We start from the raw sequence: 18187 nt of genomic DNA on the forward strand, positions 1-18187 counted from the left end.
TAAAGGGGGCCTATAGGAAAGATGGGGAAAATCTTTTTAGTAGGGCCAGCTGTGACAAGACAAGGGGTAATGGTTTTAAACTAAACCAGGTAGGTTTAGACTAGATATAAGGAAGGAGTTCTTTACAATGAGGGTGGTGAAACACTGGAACAGGTTGCCCAGAGAGGTGGTGGAGGCCCCATCCCTGGAATCATTCAAGGCCAGGTTGGACGGGGCTCTGAGCAGCCTGATCTAGTTAGCGGTGTCCCTGCTCCTGCGGGGGGGTTGGACTAGATGACCTCTAGGGGTCCCTTCCAACCCAAACCATTCTATGATTCTATGATTCTATGGTTTAGTGGTGGGATGGCAGTGTTAGGTTAACGGTTGGATTTGATGATCTGAAAGGTCTTTTCTAACCTAAATGATTCTATGGTTCTATGATTCTATACTGAAAGAGCTGGAGCTTCAGTGGGGTGTGGGGAGAAGTCAGGGCAGTCTCCATTTTCTCCAGCAGGCCATCAAGGGGAATCTGTCACTGGGGCTTCTCTCAATAGCACTCAGGATTTATAGCAGACAACATTGTTCACTTTGCTTCTTACCAGATGGCCAGGAGTAGGTGAGATCATCACGGCATACCTCAGGTCTAGGTCACTTATGTTCACAGAGATTTGGTTGCAAAGACTAATGGGAGTCCTACACAGAAGCTGCAGAGCCCCAAACAGAACTGAGTTGTCAGAGGTACCTGCTTGCTCTTGGCTAACGAGGCTTGACAGTCCACGTGATCTTCCACTGCACAGCTGTAGCTGTTCTGCAGCACATCCTCCATTAGAAACTGCATTGCCACCACCTCCCCATGAGCAACTCTTTGGTCTGCATCACTCAGGCTGCACAGGCACAGCTGAAGAGGAAGGGAGAGTCTCTGAAGGTCTGCTGCTCAGAGCTTAACAAGTAATAGCAAATCTCAGATAACTGTCAGCACAGGGCTTTTTGTGTTATCAACACAAGCGGACTTCAGGCTTTTAGCACCATGGTCCTAAAACACATATGCCCCTGCATAAAATTATTTGATACTCTAGTTCTAGCACGCTAGGAAAATGATAAGTATAGATTCATTATCAAAAATAATGCTCTGCTCTGCCTGGAGAAAGATCAATTGTGAAGTAAAGGTTAAAACGGGCTTTTGGACAGAAAAGGGGGAGATGTTTTTTGTTCAATTCTGTTCTATGAAAACCAAAGACAGGAAATGAGATAATGTTAGTTTGTTTTCCTCCTGCATCATAGATTCATCTTGTCTTTATGTCTTTGGACATAAGCACAAGGCTGCTGTCTCACTGTACCTGCATTTCGTAATTTATATTAATTGTGTTGCTGATAGTGACTGGAAACAACCCTCCATCCATTAGGAATGTCCTCCAAGGAAAATGCACGGGTGTCTAAAAGAATAGAGAAGACTGCTCATAAATAAGAACAACATTCAGTTATGAGAGTCCCACCCAATCTGATCAAGAAAAGGCAACTCAGAGGCCAAGCTGCTATTTGGTATGTGATACACTCTGCTCTGACTTTGAGAGTAGGCCACGTACTAGAAAAGAGAGAAGCATCTATTATCACTCCTTGGGAAAGAAGCAATAAGATTCATTCCAGAATACATTTCCTACCAAGATGCTGTGCTACTTCTGCCTCCACAGAATAGCTCCCAGGTCCTTACCTCTCTACCGTCAATCATTTATTGCTGGTCCTATCTTGAAGGCATCAGGACACCTTATTTATCAAAGACATCCAGATTTTGCATGCCAGTACAAGCTCTGTTTCTCAGTTATGCTAAGGAGGTCCTGTGTGTCGTTGTAACCTAAACCAAGGCAGGGTGGCAGAAAGTTGTATTCCTATAACTCATTGTTTGGGAAAGGCATTATGAAAGGTGAAACAATTGTATCTGATACTGGATAATTAGCAGGATGGGATGAAAATGAGGAAACATGAAGTTATTCAAAACTGCCTATAACCTTGGAACATGGTAGTATCACCAGCAAGACTTATCTTTTCTTCCCCTAACATGACACCAGCTTTTTTTTGCCATGTCATTCAAGGTGCTTCTTCATTAGCACATAGGTATCTCATTTGGCATTCTGCAACGCTGTGTGATGCTATAGCTAAGAAACCACTAGACCTAAATATCTTGCACATAACCATGACAGACACATTGGGCAATCAAAACTGCTGCCAGGTGATGAGAGAGCTCAGAAGGGTAATTACCCAAAACTGAAAGTTAGTTCAACATCAACATCTATCATGCAGAATAATTTCGTTTTGCTGACATCGGTGTGATTACCTTCCATCTCAAATTTTTATTATTCACTTCTGTAGAGAACATTTTCTAGAATTCCTGATGGTGAATCAAGTTAATAAGCTGTACTCATGGGGATTTTTTTTAATTAGCTATTAGCAGTTAGCTTCTTTGCACCATGCTAGGGAAGGAGTAAGCATCCCAGCAAAAAGCCGCAGAGGACTTTGTTCGCCAAAGAGCTCAGTGCAAGCAGAGGAAGGGGGCCTCTGAGGGTACACTGTACTCACCCTGCAGCTTTGGGGAGCCAGAAGCCGTGGGAGCCTTAGCTGTGAAGCAAACGCCCTCGGAACCGCAGAGTTACTCAATGGAGGCAGCGCGTGGTGTGTTGTGTCTGCAACACTCCGGTGGGCTGAAACATTCCCTGAGGACAAAAATGTCTCCCTGAAAAGGAAACAAAATGTTTGTATTAAAAAGAAGTAAGATGACTTCAAAATTCTCCAAATGATCTATGATAAAGTTACCTGCTCCTCGTTATAACCCAACAGGGCAGCGAGTGAGAGGGATACCAGCAGATATGATGATTGGCACGAATAGGCAAAAATGTTAATGATGTAGATGCATGTGTGAAAGTACACCTGACTGGGGGCATTTACAGCAAAACATATGTCCGTGCTAACGGAGGGGGTTGCTTGGGTAGCTGATAAACTGGATAATAACTCAGAAGCTCTACTACCTCTTATTCCTGTTATTAGGATAATCGCCTATAGAAAGTGGGAGAGCCACTAAAGCTTTTTGAAGTTTTCAAAAGTGCTTGGGAAGCTTTGGAACCTAAATGACAGGATATTTGGAATCCAGAGCTATGTTTAGCAATGGCACTCCCCACAGGTTTTTATGAGACCTGGTCTCACCTAGCAAATGCGCCTGGTGTCACACAGCAATGGAGATGACACCAGAGCCCAGCCAAACCCACACAGTGCCATTCCAACACAGGGGTACAGCGCTTTGGGGACCCAGCTGGCTCCTCCTGCTTGGGTTGCAACTGTGCTGTTCAATCACACACATAAAGGTACCTTTTAGCACGCTCTATGCATCGTGTAAATATATTACCCAACCAAGCTTAGACATAACTTTGTTGTTTCATTGCAGCCTGTCACATTCAATTCTCCTGTACTTCTTTCACGTGTTTTTTTAAAACAAAGAGCTCCTGTTCAACCAGTTCTTGCAATATAAGAAACAATCCAGACTGCAACTCTTTCTGTAGCTGCCCATCCTCCTCTGAATGGCAACTCTAAGACAAACGGATCTTGACCTTTTGTTTTTGTCAAACACACACAAGCGCTTTTAAGAATGACACGCATTTGGTATCGGTTGCAGGACTGACAAAGGAATTACAGGGATGAATAACAGCTTCCAGGACCGAACTTGGCAGAGAAGTTCAGAAGAGATTAAATGTGATTTAGTGTCACACTGTAAGCCCTGGTGTGGAGAAAATGGAAACTAATTGCATTGGCAATGAGAAACAAGAAAGATGAAGCATCTGACATACTGCATTTCTCCTTACTCCCTCTTAGCACACAGTTCCTTATTGGGGTAAAACGTTTCCCTCACCAATTGCCCCAACAGTATTTTAACCAGGAAAAAACAGAAATAAAGGCACAAGGTAGTTTTATCTTCTTGTGAGTCCCCAGAAAAATCTTTAGTCTGCAAATAGGTACAATCACAACTCCACTGGACAGCACAAGAGCGGTCATACTGGTCAGGGCGAAGGTCCCTCCAGCTCAGAGTCCTGTCTCCCACAGGGATCAAAAGTGGATTCATGAGAAGATTACAAAAATCTCCAGAACAAGCATATGCTGCTATTTCCCACAGATATTGTCACAGCCTCCAAGAATTTGTAGCTCAGGCGTTTCTTCAGCCAGAGGTGATTGCTAAATGTTTAATAACCCTTGGCAGATTTGTTTCCCATGAGCCTGTGCAGGCTCCCTCTGAGTCCTATGAACTTTTACCACACACCGCATCCCGCAGCAAGAAATCTCACAGCCTAATTACAAGCCATGTGCAAGAACCGCCTTTTTTTTTTTGTTCAGAGATGGCTACCTGATGTTCACCTGCAATGCACCTTACACTGGAAAAGACCATGAGCAGACGCTCCTTGTTTATCCCCTGCCTTCGACTGACGTTTTTACAGAGCTCTCCCCCAGGCTGTACCTACTTGTTCCACCCAGCAACCTTTCATCATGCTCCTTTGGACTCCTTTGGGAACCTTTCCAAGTTCTCTGTCCCTTCTCAGGTGGGGACCAGAACTGTGTAGGCTTGACAGCACAGATTTATTCAGCACGGTAGTGGTGTTCTTATTTTTGCTCTCCTAAAGGAAATCAATTTGCTTTTTGCTTTTTTTTTTTTTTTGATTGTTACTGAGCTGAAGTTTTCACAGCATTATCTGTCTTAACTCTGAGATTTCATTACTGCATGGTAACAGCCAAGTCTGAGGCTGTCATTTTATACATTGGGATTGGGTTTTTTTTTCCCCAGGTACATCATTTTACCGACACACTGAACTCCATCTGCTGTTTTATTTTGCAGTCACTCTGTTTTGCAAGGTCCTTCTCCAGCCAGCCCTTGCCCTTGGTAATCTGGGTATCACAGTATCATGTACACACTGTACCACCTCAGCTTCCGTCCCTTTTCAATATCATCTATGAGCACCTGAACAGCACAGGAGAAAGCTCAGACACCTGTGGGAAGCCACTGGTAACCTCCTTTAGCGACTGCAAAAGTTGCCCATTTACAGCCTTCTCCTTCCTAAATCTCAACAAATTATTTACAAATGTGACCGTCTCCTCACACACCCAGTGGCTGCTCAGACTCCTTAAGAGCCTCTGTTTGAGGGTATTAAAGCTTTCAGGGAATCCAGGCAAACTGTATCAACCCTTTATCCATGTTTGTTAACACCTTCAGAGAATACGTTCGTAAGACATGACTGCACTTTCCAAAAGCAGTGTTGACTCTTCCCAAATACATCATATTTGTCCATGCATCCACTTCATTACAGTTTCTACTAATTTGAATGCTACGGATATCAGGTTTATCAGCCTGTGATTAGCCTTGCAATCCCTTTTAACAATTGGCAAGACATCTGCCACTTCCACTCTTCGTGTATCAAGGCAGTGCTAAGCAAGAAGCTACACACCGTAACTAGCATTTTGGCTTCTTTTTAAAAAAAAAATCCTTGAGTTCTTTCAGAATTCTTGAACATTGTCTGGTCTTGCAACTTGTTCATCTCCATTTCAGTCTGCTTGTCCCATAACTTTCCCTGGCAACACTTCCACTTGCAGCAGCTGCTCTGATGCGTCTCCCATAAAGAAAGGCTTTGGTGTGGGAATCTCCTCAAGTTCTTCCACAGGGAATGCAGAAACAAACCAATCACTTTTTAAAATGTGAGCTATTGACTTATCTTCACTGAACACTCCTGATCACCTACTGGTCCTATGGAGTCTCTGGCAGGTTTCCTGCTCCTGGTATATTTGAAACAAGGTTTATTGTTAGTCTCGATGCCTTCAGCAAAATTGTTCCTCAATTGTTTGCTGGGCTGTCTTGAATCCTTTTACATTTGTCCTGTCACAGTTTACAGCCCTTTCTGTTTTCTCCATTTGAATGAAAGTTCAGCTTTTTGGAGGATGCCTTCTTGCTTTAATAATCTGCTTAATCCTGCTGTTTAGCCATGCCAGCATCCTCTTACCCTTTCTGAATTCTTTCTTTACATGTGGTATGCATTTCTTGAGTGTCTCCAGTATGTCCTCGAAGAGTCTCCATGCCATCTGCAAGGACTTAACTCCCCTAGCTTATTCTTCTAGGATTTTTCCAGCAAGTATTCTTATTTTTATGTAGTTTCCCATTTTGAAGCTGAGCTCAGCTATGGTGATATTTATTTGGCTTTCACCATTCCTTCAAGCATGTTTTATGCAAGCACATCATGGCTGCTCTTAGAGAACAGCTCTTCAACTGCAGCATTTTGAACTTGGTCCTGCGTGTTGCTCAAAATCAAGTCCAGGAGTTGTTTCTCTTCTGGTAGACTCCCTAGCCTGCCTGCCCCACGTAGGCTATGCCTACAAATCTGGTCTTGCATCATGCCACCACGTGACATCTACAGAGGGGAGGAGAGTTGAAATTTCCTTTACTTTTCCGTGTCCTGCCCTTGTTTTGCTTCTGCCAAGGTTATTGCGGTTGAGTACATTCAAACCTCTCTGTGGCCGTTGTTGACAGACAGCGTACGAGAGGAGAGCAGGGAGAAAAGGAAGACAGGTACTCTTTGGAAAGTCCTGAAAAGTATATCTTCGTTGAGTTTCTGTGATGGGGTAAATAACACCATTTTACAGGAGGGAAGCCTAGATCTCGATATAAGCAGGGAAGTCCTGTACCTGCTTATTAAACATTCTTTGATAGAGGCAAATACAAAATTAAATGTAGATCCTGCAGCAAAACGAGAACACAAACTCGTAAGCCTACCTCTGCTGCAACCACCAGCCTCCCTGACTCAGAAAGCTCTGAATCACAAGGTAAAGTTGATATAATGCTCAAATAACCCCACAGCTGCACTCAGACGTGGGGGGGTTGAGATCCGCCGATGAACCATGTAAGGACTTCCACCACTTTTAGTGAAAGGAAAATTGTCACTTCTAGTGAAAGGAAAATTTCTACGCTTACAGGGCACATTTCATGATCTTGGAGCAGATACCATGGACAAAATTTAAATTCATCTTTCTTACATGTTTTTCTTTCTTTGTGAACAACAAAAATAGCCTCTTTATAAAAAAGGTGCCAATCCCATCCCTAACAGGCTGCAATTCCTACCATAGCCGATGCCTAATTGCTGCATCAAACTGTAAGAAGGTCACGTCTCTGTGAGCGGCTGGCAGCTGGGCTACTTCGCTGGGATCCAGTGGATTCTGGAGGCTGTCAATCATTCTCTGTATCTCTTGAAATTCAGTCCCTGGAGTCCCAAGAACAGTAAGTTTATCAGATAAGATATCAGGAAATGCATGTAAAAATACCCCAGTTCAGTAAACTCTTTTCTTTCCTCTAGGAGTTTTGTACTTCATGACTTTCTTCATTTTTCTTCTTTCCCCTGGGAGGCAGAAGAAGAATGCATTTATATCTCCCTCAACACTACAAAACCAGGCTCTAGAAAAGAAATTATTGCAGGTGGAGAATTATGAGGACGTAGTAAGGTCAGGGAGGAAAAGGCGTAGGAGGCAAAAGTTACAAGCATCTCAAAAGAATGGTTCTTTTATTAGCCTTTCCCATTAAAAAGTCAATTACTATAAAACACCAACAAGGATGGTGGTATATCTTTCTCATTATCATATCTGCTTGGACTAGATGATCACTGTAGGGCCCTTCCAACTGAAAATACTGAGATTAAATTTGTCAGACAGGAGCAGAATCAGGTCCTGAGACGGCATTTTACTTACTCCAAAGACCTAAACTCGTTACTACCTGGTAGGGAATGATAGGGACATCTCCTCCAACTGCTTTCCATAAAACACTATTGAGGCCCAATTCTGCGAGTTAATGAATATTTTTCTGCTGAGGCTCTAAAGTTTTTTTTATTCCCTTCAAGCCTAGCAAAAAACTTGACAAAGCAATGGGTCCCTACAAGCGGTTACCCTTAGAGGAGCACCTGCGCTTCCTCAGGGTTTGTAGGAAATGTGTGCACAGGGCTGGGCTGCCTCCCAGGACACAGCCACTGCAGAGGTGAGTTAACTCGGAAGCACCTGCTACAGAAACCCAATGTTCTCCCTGTCCGACTGCAGGGCCTGCCTTAATTTAAGGGAGTTAAATGGTCTGATTTGGTGGAGAGGGAAATTATTCCTTAGCAGCGGCAGTAACAAAAAAAATATCTCTTGGTCAGGAGCAATGAAGTTAAATTGCCTGTTCAAGATGCATTATAGTGACAGCAAAGTGCTGAGGACTCCATCGTTGTCCCTATTTTCCATTTTAAAAGTGTGGTAGCTAGGCATGTGTCTGAATTTAAAATACATTGCACATAGTAGCCCTCCTACATCTGGTTACATGGTTTCTCACTGATCACTGGGCGCAGTCTTCTTAATTGTTCCAAAGCTCATTAACCATGCTAATTTACACGAGCTTTCTCAGCCATATACAAATGAAGTTACTAATATGCGCTTGACGGTACAATGAGCGCACGCCACAGAACAGCAGTGCTTTTTGTTAGAGAAAATAAACCCACTTCAAAATCAAACATTCACAGGCGCAGTATTCAAATAAAAGCTGTAGCAAGTAGTTATGATTCACTGAGTCCTTTCTTCCCTTCCAAAATGAAATTTTGAATTTGAAAGGAAAGATAAATTCAGAACTGATAATAAAAATCTTACTTACATAAAATGAAAAATACATAAGGGATAAAATCTGGAGACATTAAAAGACAAAACTAGTCTTGTATAGATTTTTCCCTAATTTAGTATTTTTACCCAACTGTCCTAATCAATTTTTCATTTTTTGAAAGAGACCATGCTCTTACCTAGAAAGGTTGGACCAGATGATCCTTGAGGTCCTTTCCAACCTAGGATTCTGTGATTCTAGGATTTACTAGAGGAACTCAAGCCTGCCTTTTTTAATCATCTGGTAAGGATAAACTCATCATGGGCTGACCAGATGGCTTAACAGACACTTGCTAGAGGCAGAAGAGCAATTTTTGGACCACATTCTCGGTTCCCTGCTGGAGCAGACCTCCCAAGCCTGGTTAGGTATGTTGCTTTTCTGTGAGATTACAGCAGATCTGTGATGCTGTGGGCATGCTCCAGGAACATGACAGTCTTCCACCAGTAGAATGGAGCAGCAAAAAGAAAAAAATAAGACTGTAATTTCATCTTGACTTTATTTTCCAGTTGACATCAATCTCATCTTCATGCTCCCTTTGCACCTTTCCCACCATCAGTATTTCACATGCTTGCACCTGGAACCATCGACCTTAAGCACGCAGGACTTGTTACTTACCAATCCTGTCGGTCCCTCCCCGGTCTGGGGTCAGAGGCTCTGGGTTTAAGGCACAAAAGCAGTTTGGAGAATTTCCTAATTGAGCAAAAGCCCGGAGATATGAAAACACATCATGAAATGCACCGACAATTTCTAGGCTTAGGTGGAGAGCTCTGAAAGCAGCCTGCGGATGAGACAAACACAAAAATAAAGCTGTTCAGATGATTGTCCCTAAGCAAACACACCAAAGGAGCAAATCTTTTTGCTTTTGTGGGCTGCAACCACTCCTGGGTACCAACTGAGACCTCCCTGGGAGGGCACCAGGGCTCCCAGAGAGAGGTCAAGCACTGGATTTCGTTCAGGCTCGGGCTATCGCTCCCAGATGTCACCATCCCTTCTGGTGTCACAGCTTCTGGTTTAGAAACTGCTTCCCCAGTGTCTCGTACGACTGTTTGTTTCACTGTTTATATCTACCCAAATAGATAGACAGGGCCAGGCAGCCTTCCCCTGGCAGTCCTTCCCCTCCTGCACGGCACCGTCTCCAGCTCCCGCCCCGCCAGGGCCAGCCCAGGGACCTCCTCCCTCCTGTCCCCTCACCTCCCTATTTCAGCAGAAACAAGCCAGAGGACATGAAGGTCCCAGCCTGTCCCTTTGTGTACGCAGGTACAGGGACCACACTTGATAAACTGGTGGGATACTTCCACAAATAGGAAGAGGCAAGGCAGCATGGCTGGATTTTGGGTTGATTACTTCTGATCTTTAAACCAAAGGATCCTTCCTTTCCCCTTACTTTTGTTTCTACCTCTAAAGCAAGAGGGCTGAAGCTTTCTCCTTCCTGACAGGCACCCTTCATCAACACCCTTCACCAGTGGCATGCGCTGGCATCTGGATTAAAACCACCAATGTTTATTTCCCCATCGCCAGTGACAAGCAGAATTGTAATGCACGTGAAAAGATGCGTGTGGCTTAGCGCCTAGCACAAAAATCTCTGTTACCATTAGCTAATACTGACCTTTTCTGGAAGTGTTTTGAACATGATCAGCGCTTCAGTAGGGTGAGGGATGAACCGCAGGTTAAGGAAGGTACATCCATCTAGAGACAGCAAAGAGCGTGGTCAAGGATGGAAGGATCTGAGTTACTGCAAGAAGGGAGAGGTGTTCAGCATCTTGAGGCTTCTTTCCGCCTGCCACTTCCCAGAAAGACTTCTTTTTTTTAAAAGTTTGATAAAACTGTTACTTGAACATAGGATTTGCCTCTAAGATTTGGAGCGAGTATATATTAGACATAACATGATTTAGCTTTGATGGGTAGGATGCAAGGTAAAGGTCTGACCTAAAAACCTGCTGAATTTGAGAGGACTTTGAAAGAAACTTTCCTAAAGCATCTGATTTATAAAGCAGGGACATGAGCTGCTGTGCTGAGGGCATTTAGGGTCTCTTCCCCTGGGGAGATGCTTTTGCTGGCTAGAACAGGAGACAGGCAGGGCAAAGCAGCAGACAGGCATTAAAAATCTGTATCGTTATTTTAAAATACGATGTGCAATTACTAGTAGGCAGCCCACTTTTTTTGCCAGAAGATATGAAAATACAACATCTATTACATGAATAATGTATTTCCCTGGTTTTATATACAACGTGCCATTTCTTGTCTTCACATACATGAAGAGGAAGTACAGTGTACAGCTAGTACATTCTGAAAGAAAAGATATAAATTCAGCTTGGAGATTAAGTTCAGCTCTTTCTGAAGTAAGTTTTGCAGGGTTTTTAATTTTTTCTTTTTTTTTGTCTGAAAAAAAAAAAGCAGGGCTGAATGCAAACAATAGATCTCTGGTTTGGGTGGGATGGAGTAATGAAAGGTTAAATACTCAGTGTTGTAAGCACAGAAATTATAGTTGGGTAGGGTTTGTTTAGCCAGCTGTGCCCTACAAACTTTTGCACATGGGCGATAAGCACAAATTGTGCCTAAGGAAACCAGGCAAGTGACGCTTTTCAGGGTGAGATTAGTATTCACACTCTCCGTTTCCTCCGCTTTGCATCACAGCCCGTAAATGATACCGGCAGGGTGAGAGCAAACAGGGCAGCCAGGGTTTCCTCCAGAGGCACAGAAGCACAGACGCCGAGCAGACGCGCTTCGTCTTTGCAGACCTCGGTGGACGAGGGCTGCAGGCAGCCTGGCGCAGCTGCTCTACTTCCCCACCTCACCCCAGGATGTGAAAGGGCGCCTTCGCTGCTGCCGCCTCGCAAAGGTGACCCGTGCTACGTGACCCTGCTACGATGTGGGACCTAACTTCTTCAGAAAGAACGTAAGGACGCTCCCCTGCACCCGGATAAGCCCAGGTGCTGCCTGCCCCGGCGACATACGAGCCATTCGCAGTGTCATCTCCCAAGAAACAGCTAAAACTCAGTCTAGTCCCCAATAAAACAGATTTTCTACATCGTGTGAAAAAACCCTGAAACCTCCCAAAACATCCCAGAGATGCTCTGTCATGCTCACGGCGTGACTAGTGCTTTTACAACACATATGGCTAAGAGCTATGACCCCGTTTCATATGCCAAATCTGGGAGCAAAGAAAAAGGCTGGGGGAAGGGAAGAACAGGGTTGCACCGCTGCACAGAAACCACATCCCTACATTTTCCCCTTTCTTCCTCCTTTTAACACAGGGACACTGCTATGGCTTTGGTAAGTCAGGAAGGGTGGGTGCAGGGTACGTAGTCACAGCCTTCCCCTTGTCCCGCTGCAGCCGGGCTCTATAACAAAAAGATAGCAAAATCAGCAAGGACAGGGGGTTCCCCTGACCAGATGTGGGTGTTTGCAGTGAGACCACCTCCCCTGGGTCCCTGGAGAGAGAAAGAGGCACTTCCAGGACACAAACACATCTTATCCCAAAGTAGGAGTCTGAAACAAGTCATCCCTTTGAAGCACCTCTAGATTATCAGGGGGGCTTAGTCAGATACAGGCGTCTAAAGTTAGGTGGGCTAGTCTCAAACATTTCCCATTGACATTAATGAATTTTAGCCTTATGAAAATAAATATAAATATAAAATTGCAGAAAGCTTTTCATTAGAACTATTCCCATTCTCCTTTCTTCTGCTCCTCCCCCAGAACCTCTTCCTTCCTTTCTTCTTTATTGCATGTTATTTTTATCTCTTCCCCACCCCACTCCCTACCTATCTTTTTTCCTCCCCGTATTTCCCCTGCCATACCTAGCCACCTTCCCCCTGTTGACCAGACACACATTTCTTCCTCCCAGCTGCAAGTCCTTCCCAGAGGGAAGGAGGGACAACAAGGAAGGCAGAACCCAAGCCCTTGGCAGCCACAAATGCAGGCAATGAGATTAGTTCAGAAGATAAGAAAGCAATTGAATTAATGTCCTTCTATAACCCACTAAATGCAGGCGAGGTGGAAGCTAAATTTCTGCTTTCATCATAACTAATTGACAGTCACAGTCTACAAGGTGCTGCTTAGCACCGGTTAACTGCCAACAGAAAATGAAACATTAACTTGTAACAGCTGATAAAGCGGGGACAAGAAAAGGGCAGAGGGGCTGAAAAGGCAGGACCCATTTTGAATTAAAGCCTTTTCTCGCGAGGCAGGCGCAAAGGGCGTGCTGTGGTGGCCCCCATGCTCCCTGCTCTCCGGACACCTCCACGTCTGCCTCCCTCCGGTGGCTAAGGATGTGTCTGTGGCCTCTGTTGTACAACCAAGGTGGAAAAGCAGCACGGGGTGGCAAGTGACAGGAAAGTGAGCATGACTGGGCCGCAAGCTGCCAGACGAGACACAGGCAAACGTCGAAGCCCAAGGAGGAGAAGAGGCAACCTCAGAAAATGGAGGGCTATTTAAAAAAATAAAAGGGCATACATGCTTATTTCCTAGGATGCTTCATTGCTTCAGATGTTGCATTTAAAAGCAAAAAAGGACAAAGTGTAACTGCTCTAAGTGGATAGGCTTATATTAACATTGAAGAAGTTTATAACCTTATAAAATATTAAAGGGTGCTGAAATATTTTCTTGCCATTGAAAAGTTACAGGTCCAAGAGGCACAAACCAGTATCTGCTCAGGTTGCACTGTGCAAGGACTCGCTGATCTGTATGTTGAATATCCCAACAGAGGCAATGCTCTGCAAGGCCTTCTCTGTCATGAGACAGATACCACTGAAACGCCCTGTGGCTTCGTTCTTTGCTCGACATCCCCATCACACCAGGAGTAGCAGGTAGTGCATATCACGAACTGCACAAGTATAGGTTCTGCAACTCAGCTCCTCTGTGCAAATAAATCATGTTTGACTTAGTCCTTGCTGATAAACTAGGCTGACAACCAAACCAGTTCTGACGACAAGTAACCACTCTTGGTCCTAACTTCCAAATGAGTTCAGGGCAGAAGATGGACGCTGTGTGACCCACAGACCCCCAGACTGAAAGAACCAAGGGGGGGATAGCTTGAGCTTGAAATGTAAGTCTGCTAAAATATATTGCTCTACGATTACTATTTTCTCTTCTGTTACTGTGTCCAGAGAAGGCTCCTTCTAAAGCTAAGAGGGAATGTGTTATGCATGGCCCAGGTACAACTTTTTATGTTAATATGAAAAATACTAGAGAGCTTAAAAGCTCCTCAGGGCACCTGAGATACCAGTACAAAATACAGTGCCTTAGAAAACACCCAATAAAAGCAGGTGGATAAAGGAAGAAAAACAGCTCATACCGTGGGCCTGTGATGGGATTACTCCCCAGCAGCTACGAGCCAGGTAAGAGCGAGCCCAAGACTGGTGGAGCACCACAAGCCTGCAGCTGGTTCTCAGTTGGACAACAGGGAAGGGGGGTGGTGATCGCCTTCTCGAGTATCTTGTTGAAGGACGTTTTATGGTTTGTTGGGCTTGTAACCAGCCTCCCAACCTTTCTGATCAGAACTAGAGCTTTTGCCTGAACCTTAACGAGTGGGGTTTTTTGTATTTGCTGCTGAGCCTCGCCATTGTTGGGGAACAAGGTGATCAAGAGCAAAACCAGCGTGCTGGGTGGCTACTTTCACATCTAAAAAACCAACTGCCTGCCGGTGTTAACGTGGGGAGACCAGAGACTTACAGAGAGTCAGCAGAAGGGCTCGCCTTGCTAGCCACAAGTTTTGAGGAAGCAGATCCTTGCGACATGGCCAAAAAAAATCTTCTGAAAGAAGCAGATGATACAGGGTCATCCTCTAATCTGTCGTGCGCTCCTCCTCTCCTTTCCTAACTTCTGACAAGTCACATGCCTGCAACTTATAAACAGGTTTTACTTAAACCTTAAATAAATAAAATTTAAAGGGTAAGACAACCCTCACTACTGAGGCTTAATCATTAAAGCAAAAGACTTCCATCCTGTAAATGAGATGATCCATTTCCTCCCCCTTACATGCAGCATTGGCTTTAGAAGCAAGCATGTTTCTAAAGTTTTCCTTCGTACGCCAGCTTTCGCAGATGACTCTGTGAGCATTCTGCACCAGTCAAAATTGCCTGAAGGCTGGCAGAACACACTGCTCGGGGCACTTTCAGGCTATCATTCCCCTTGCAAATGTGTATTCCCCTTGACTTAGTAATACACACTGGCTGAGGACTCTGGCCCCCAGGAACAGGCTTGCAAACAAGATACAAACCTGGGATCGGCTGGAAGGTTTTTCTTTAAGTCTTGCTTAAACTGGAGATAGTCCAGTTATGAAGTACTTGTCTCTGATGACAGGGAAATCATCTTAGAGGCTTCTTAGGCTGTTGTAGCACCCAATGAGCTGACCTCTCAGTGCGTGCTGGGACACACGCTGATTCAGCCTGAAAAAGCATCATTAAAACACGTAGTGTTGTGCAGGGTGTCACCTGCCCAGATAAGCTCTACCTTTGTTCAGCTTAATCTCTTTCTGCATGGACATCTTTGACATCTTCTACAGCAAAACTTACAAGCTATGATTCTTCTGTACTGTGACAACCAGAGGGATAAAAATTGCAAAAGTGGCATTTAAGAACCAAGGTAAGTTTTAGATGTAATGCTTTTCTTCACACAGATGTCCTTACAGTGCCTTAGAAATATCTGCAAGTTAATACAGCAACCACTTTGTGGTAGCTATTGATACTTAGATTGCAATAAGGAAGCAGAAGCAGGAAGGAGCTAAGCGAGGTGACGAGTTAACTGCAGAACTGGGAACTAGACAGTGTGACCATGAGTCAGGTTTTATCGTCACCGAGCCACACTGAAACTCTGCTCCAGCCCCCAGCTGCAAGCTGCCTCCGGACCCATCAGTCTGGCCTTACCCACACGCTCGATAAGCTGTAGCCAGGTTAAAGGTAGTCTGCACCTGTAGAATAGAATCATAGAATCACAGAATGTTTTGGGTTGGAAGGGACCTTTAGAGGCCATTGAGCCCAATTCCCCTGCAGTGAGCAGGGACACTGCTAACTCGATCAGGTTGCTCAGACCTGACCGTCTTTAACGTTTAAGACCGTCCAACCTGGTCTTAAATGTTTCCAGAGATGGGGCCTCCACTACCCCTCTGGCCAACCCGTTCCAGTGTTTCACCACCCTCATTGTAAAAAATTTCTTCCTCCTATCCAGTCTAAATGTACCCTGCTTTAGTTTAAAACCATTATCCCTTGCCCTGTCACAGCAGGCCTTGCTAAAAAAAAAGGCCATCTTTCCTATAGGCTCCCTTCAGGTACTGAAAGGCTGCGGTAAGGTCTCCTGCAGCCTTCTCCCCAACTCTCTACACCGTCTGCAAAGCACAGCTTACTGAAACATATGCCCTACCGGCAGCTTGCACCTCGCCCTGCTCTTTCCCAAGGCTGCCTGGGATGCACCTCTGCATACCTGGGCAGAGATAGGAGGACAAGACAGACCTGGATGCTGGCCACATGCCAGGTTCTCACCCAGGCTTTTGACAGAGTGGACCCAGAACATCCAGCTCTTATGTGGCTTCATAACAGGCTACGCACTCCAGTAGGCAGGTAACACGTAAACTGGTCTAGTGCGGTGTATCAAGCACAGTCTGTTTCCCAGTGAAAACAGACAAGAAACAGCCTCCCCCCCCCCACACTTCTTTATTGGCATGTGTGCTCAATCTCATGATATTGTGTGCAAGACAAAGGTCCCAGAAATGTAAACTTCTTCGGGAATAAAAACCATAAAATACTGAACATCAACGTATGAACACAGGATTAAAAAAAAATAAAAATCAACTCCTACTCTGTTTGAACCTCAGCTTGAAAATGGCTTACAGGTATATTCATAATGTTCTGAATAGGAAGTCCATAAGTTCATATTATCCCATGAAAAAGATGCCCTCAGAGCAAGAGTTATGTTTAAAACATGATGTGTTTGTATGGAAGTGCCTATACTAGATCTATATTAAACATATATTAGACATATAGTAAACGTCCATATCAGCTATACTTACATGTGGCAATATTCAACAATAACATCTCTCTTGAGTTGCAGAACGTCATCCTACAACGAGACAATATTTTCTTCTTATTATCATGTAGGACTTACATGTACTGTGAATCTAACCAAGCCAAAACACGTGTAACATTTTCTATTAATATAATTATAAAAACCCCTCCTTCCCTTTTAAATAAAATTTTAAAATACCCTACGTACAGTATTACAAATATCTAAACTATGAAATTACAAAACTTTAAGTAGGACAAACCAGAAAGATTTCTACCAGCATGCCAGACCGAGTAGACAGCTAAAGCAGTCTTGTAAATAAATTCAGGATTATTTTATTCAAGTCTGGTTCATATAATTTTGTTCACAAATTCTGTAATATTTCCCCAAAGAGTCTGCAGCTAGCAGTTATTTCCTCATACACTCATATAGCCTACTGAGCTGGCAAGAAGCTTATGAAGACATTAAACTAAATAATTTATGCTGACTATTTCAAAAAGAGAATAGCCATTAAGGGTTTGTGTAGAAGGAGTTTGATTTTACTACCTGGTAAATTCTTAAAGCCCATGCCTAACATGTAATGTATTCAGCACAAGATACAGAATCACAAGCAGTTTAGTACAGGATCCATGTTCTCACCTTTAGACACCAGATAAAGAGGAATTTGCAAAAGGCAAAATTTATGCCCATCATGGTATCTTTACAATTATTATTTTTTATAACTCCCACATCTCCTAAAATTAAAAAAACTAATAAAACTGCTAGAAATATTTGTTAAAGGAGCCTTCCTCACTTAGTGTCCATCTCTAGCTAGGACCACTGTTGGATGCTTCGTATGTAAAAGCCCAGCACATTTCTGTACCTATCAGCATAACAACAAGTCTTATGAGGGACCTGGGGTTGTTCAGCCTGGAGAAGAGGAGGCTGAGGGGAGACCTTGTCACCCTCTACAACTGCCTGACAGGAGGGGGTAGTGAGGTGGGGGTCGATCTCTTCTCCCAAGTAACAAGCAATAGGATGAGAGGAAATGGCCTCAGGTTGCATCGGGGGAGGTTTAAATTGGATATTAGGAAAAAATTCTTTACTGAAAGAGTGGTCAAACATTGGAATGGGCTGCCCAGAGAGGTGGTGGAGTCACCATCCCTGGAGATGTTAAAAAAATGTGTAGACATGGCACTTCAGGACATGGTTTACTAGGCATGGTGGTGTTGGTGATGGCTGGACTTGATCATAGAATCATAGAATCATAGAATCATAGAATCATAGAATGTTTTGGGTTGGAAGGGAACCCTAGAGGTCATCTAGTCCAACCCCCCTGCAGGAGCTAACTAGATCGGGTTGCTCAGAGCCCCGTCCAACCTGGCCTTGAATGATTCCAGGGATGGGGCCTCCACTACCTCTCTGGGCAACCTGTTCCAGTGTTTCACCACCCTCATTGTAAAGAATTTATTCCTTATATCTAGTCTAAACCTACCCTGGTTTAGTTTAAAACCATTACTCCTTGTCTTGTCACAGCTGGCCCTACTA

This window comes from Egretta garzetta, unplaced genomic scaffold, assembly GCF_000687185.1.
Source record: "Egretta garzetta isolate BGI_Z169 unplaced genomic scaffold, ASM68718v1 scaffold138, whole genome shotgun sequence".
In the NCBI taxonomy this organism is placed as follows: Eukaryota; Metazoa; Chordata; class Aves; order Pelecaniformes; family Ardeidae; genus Egretta; species Egretta garzetta.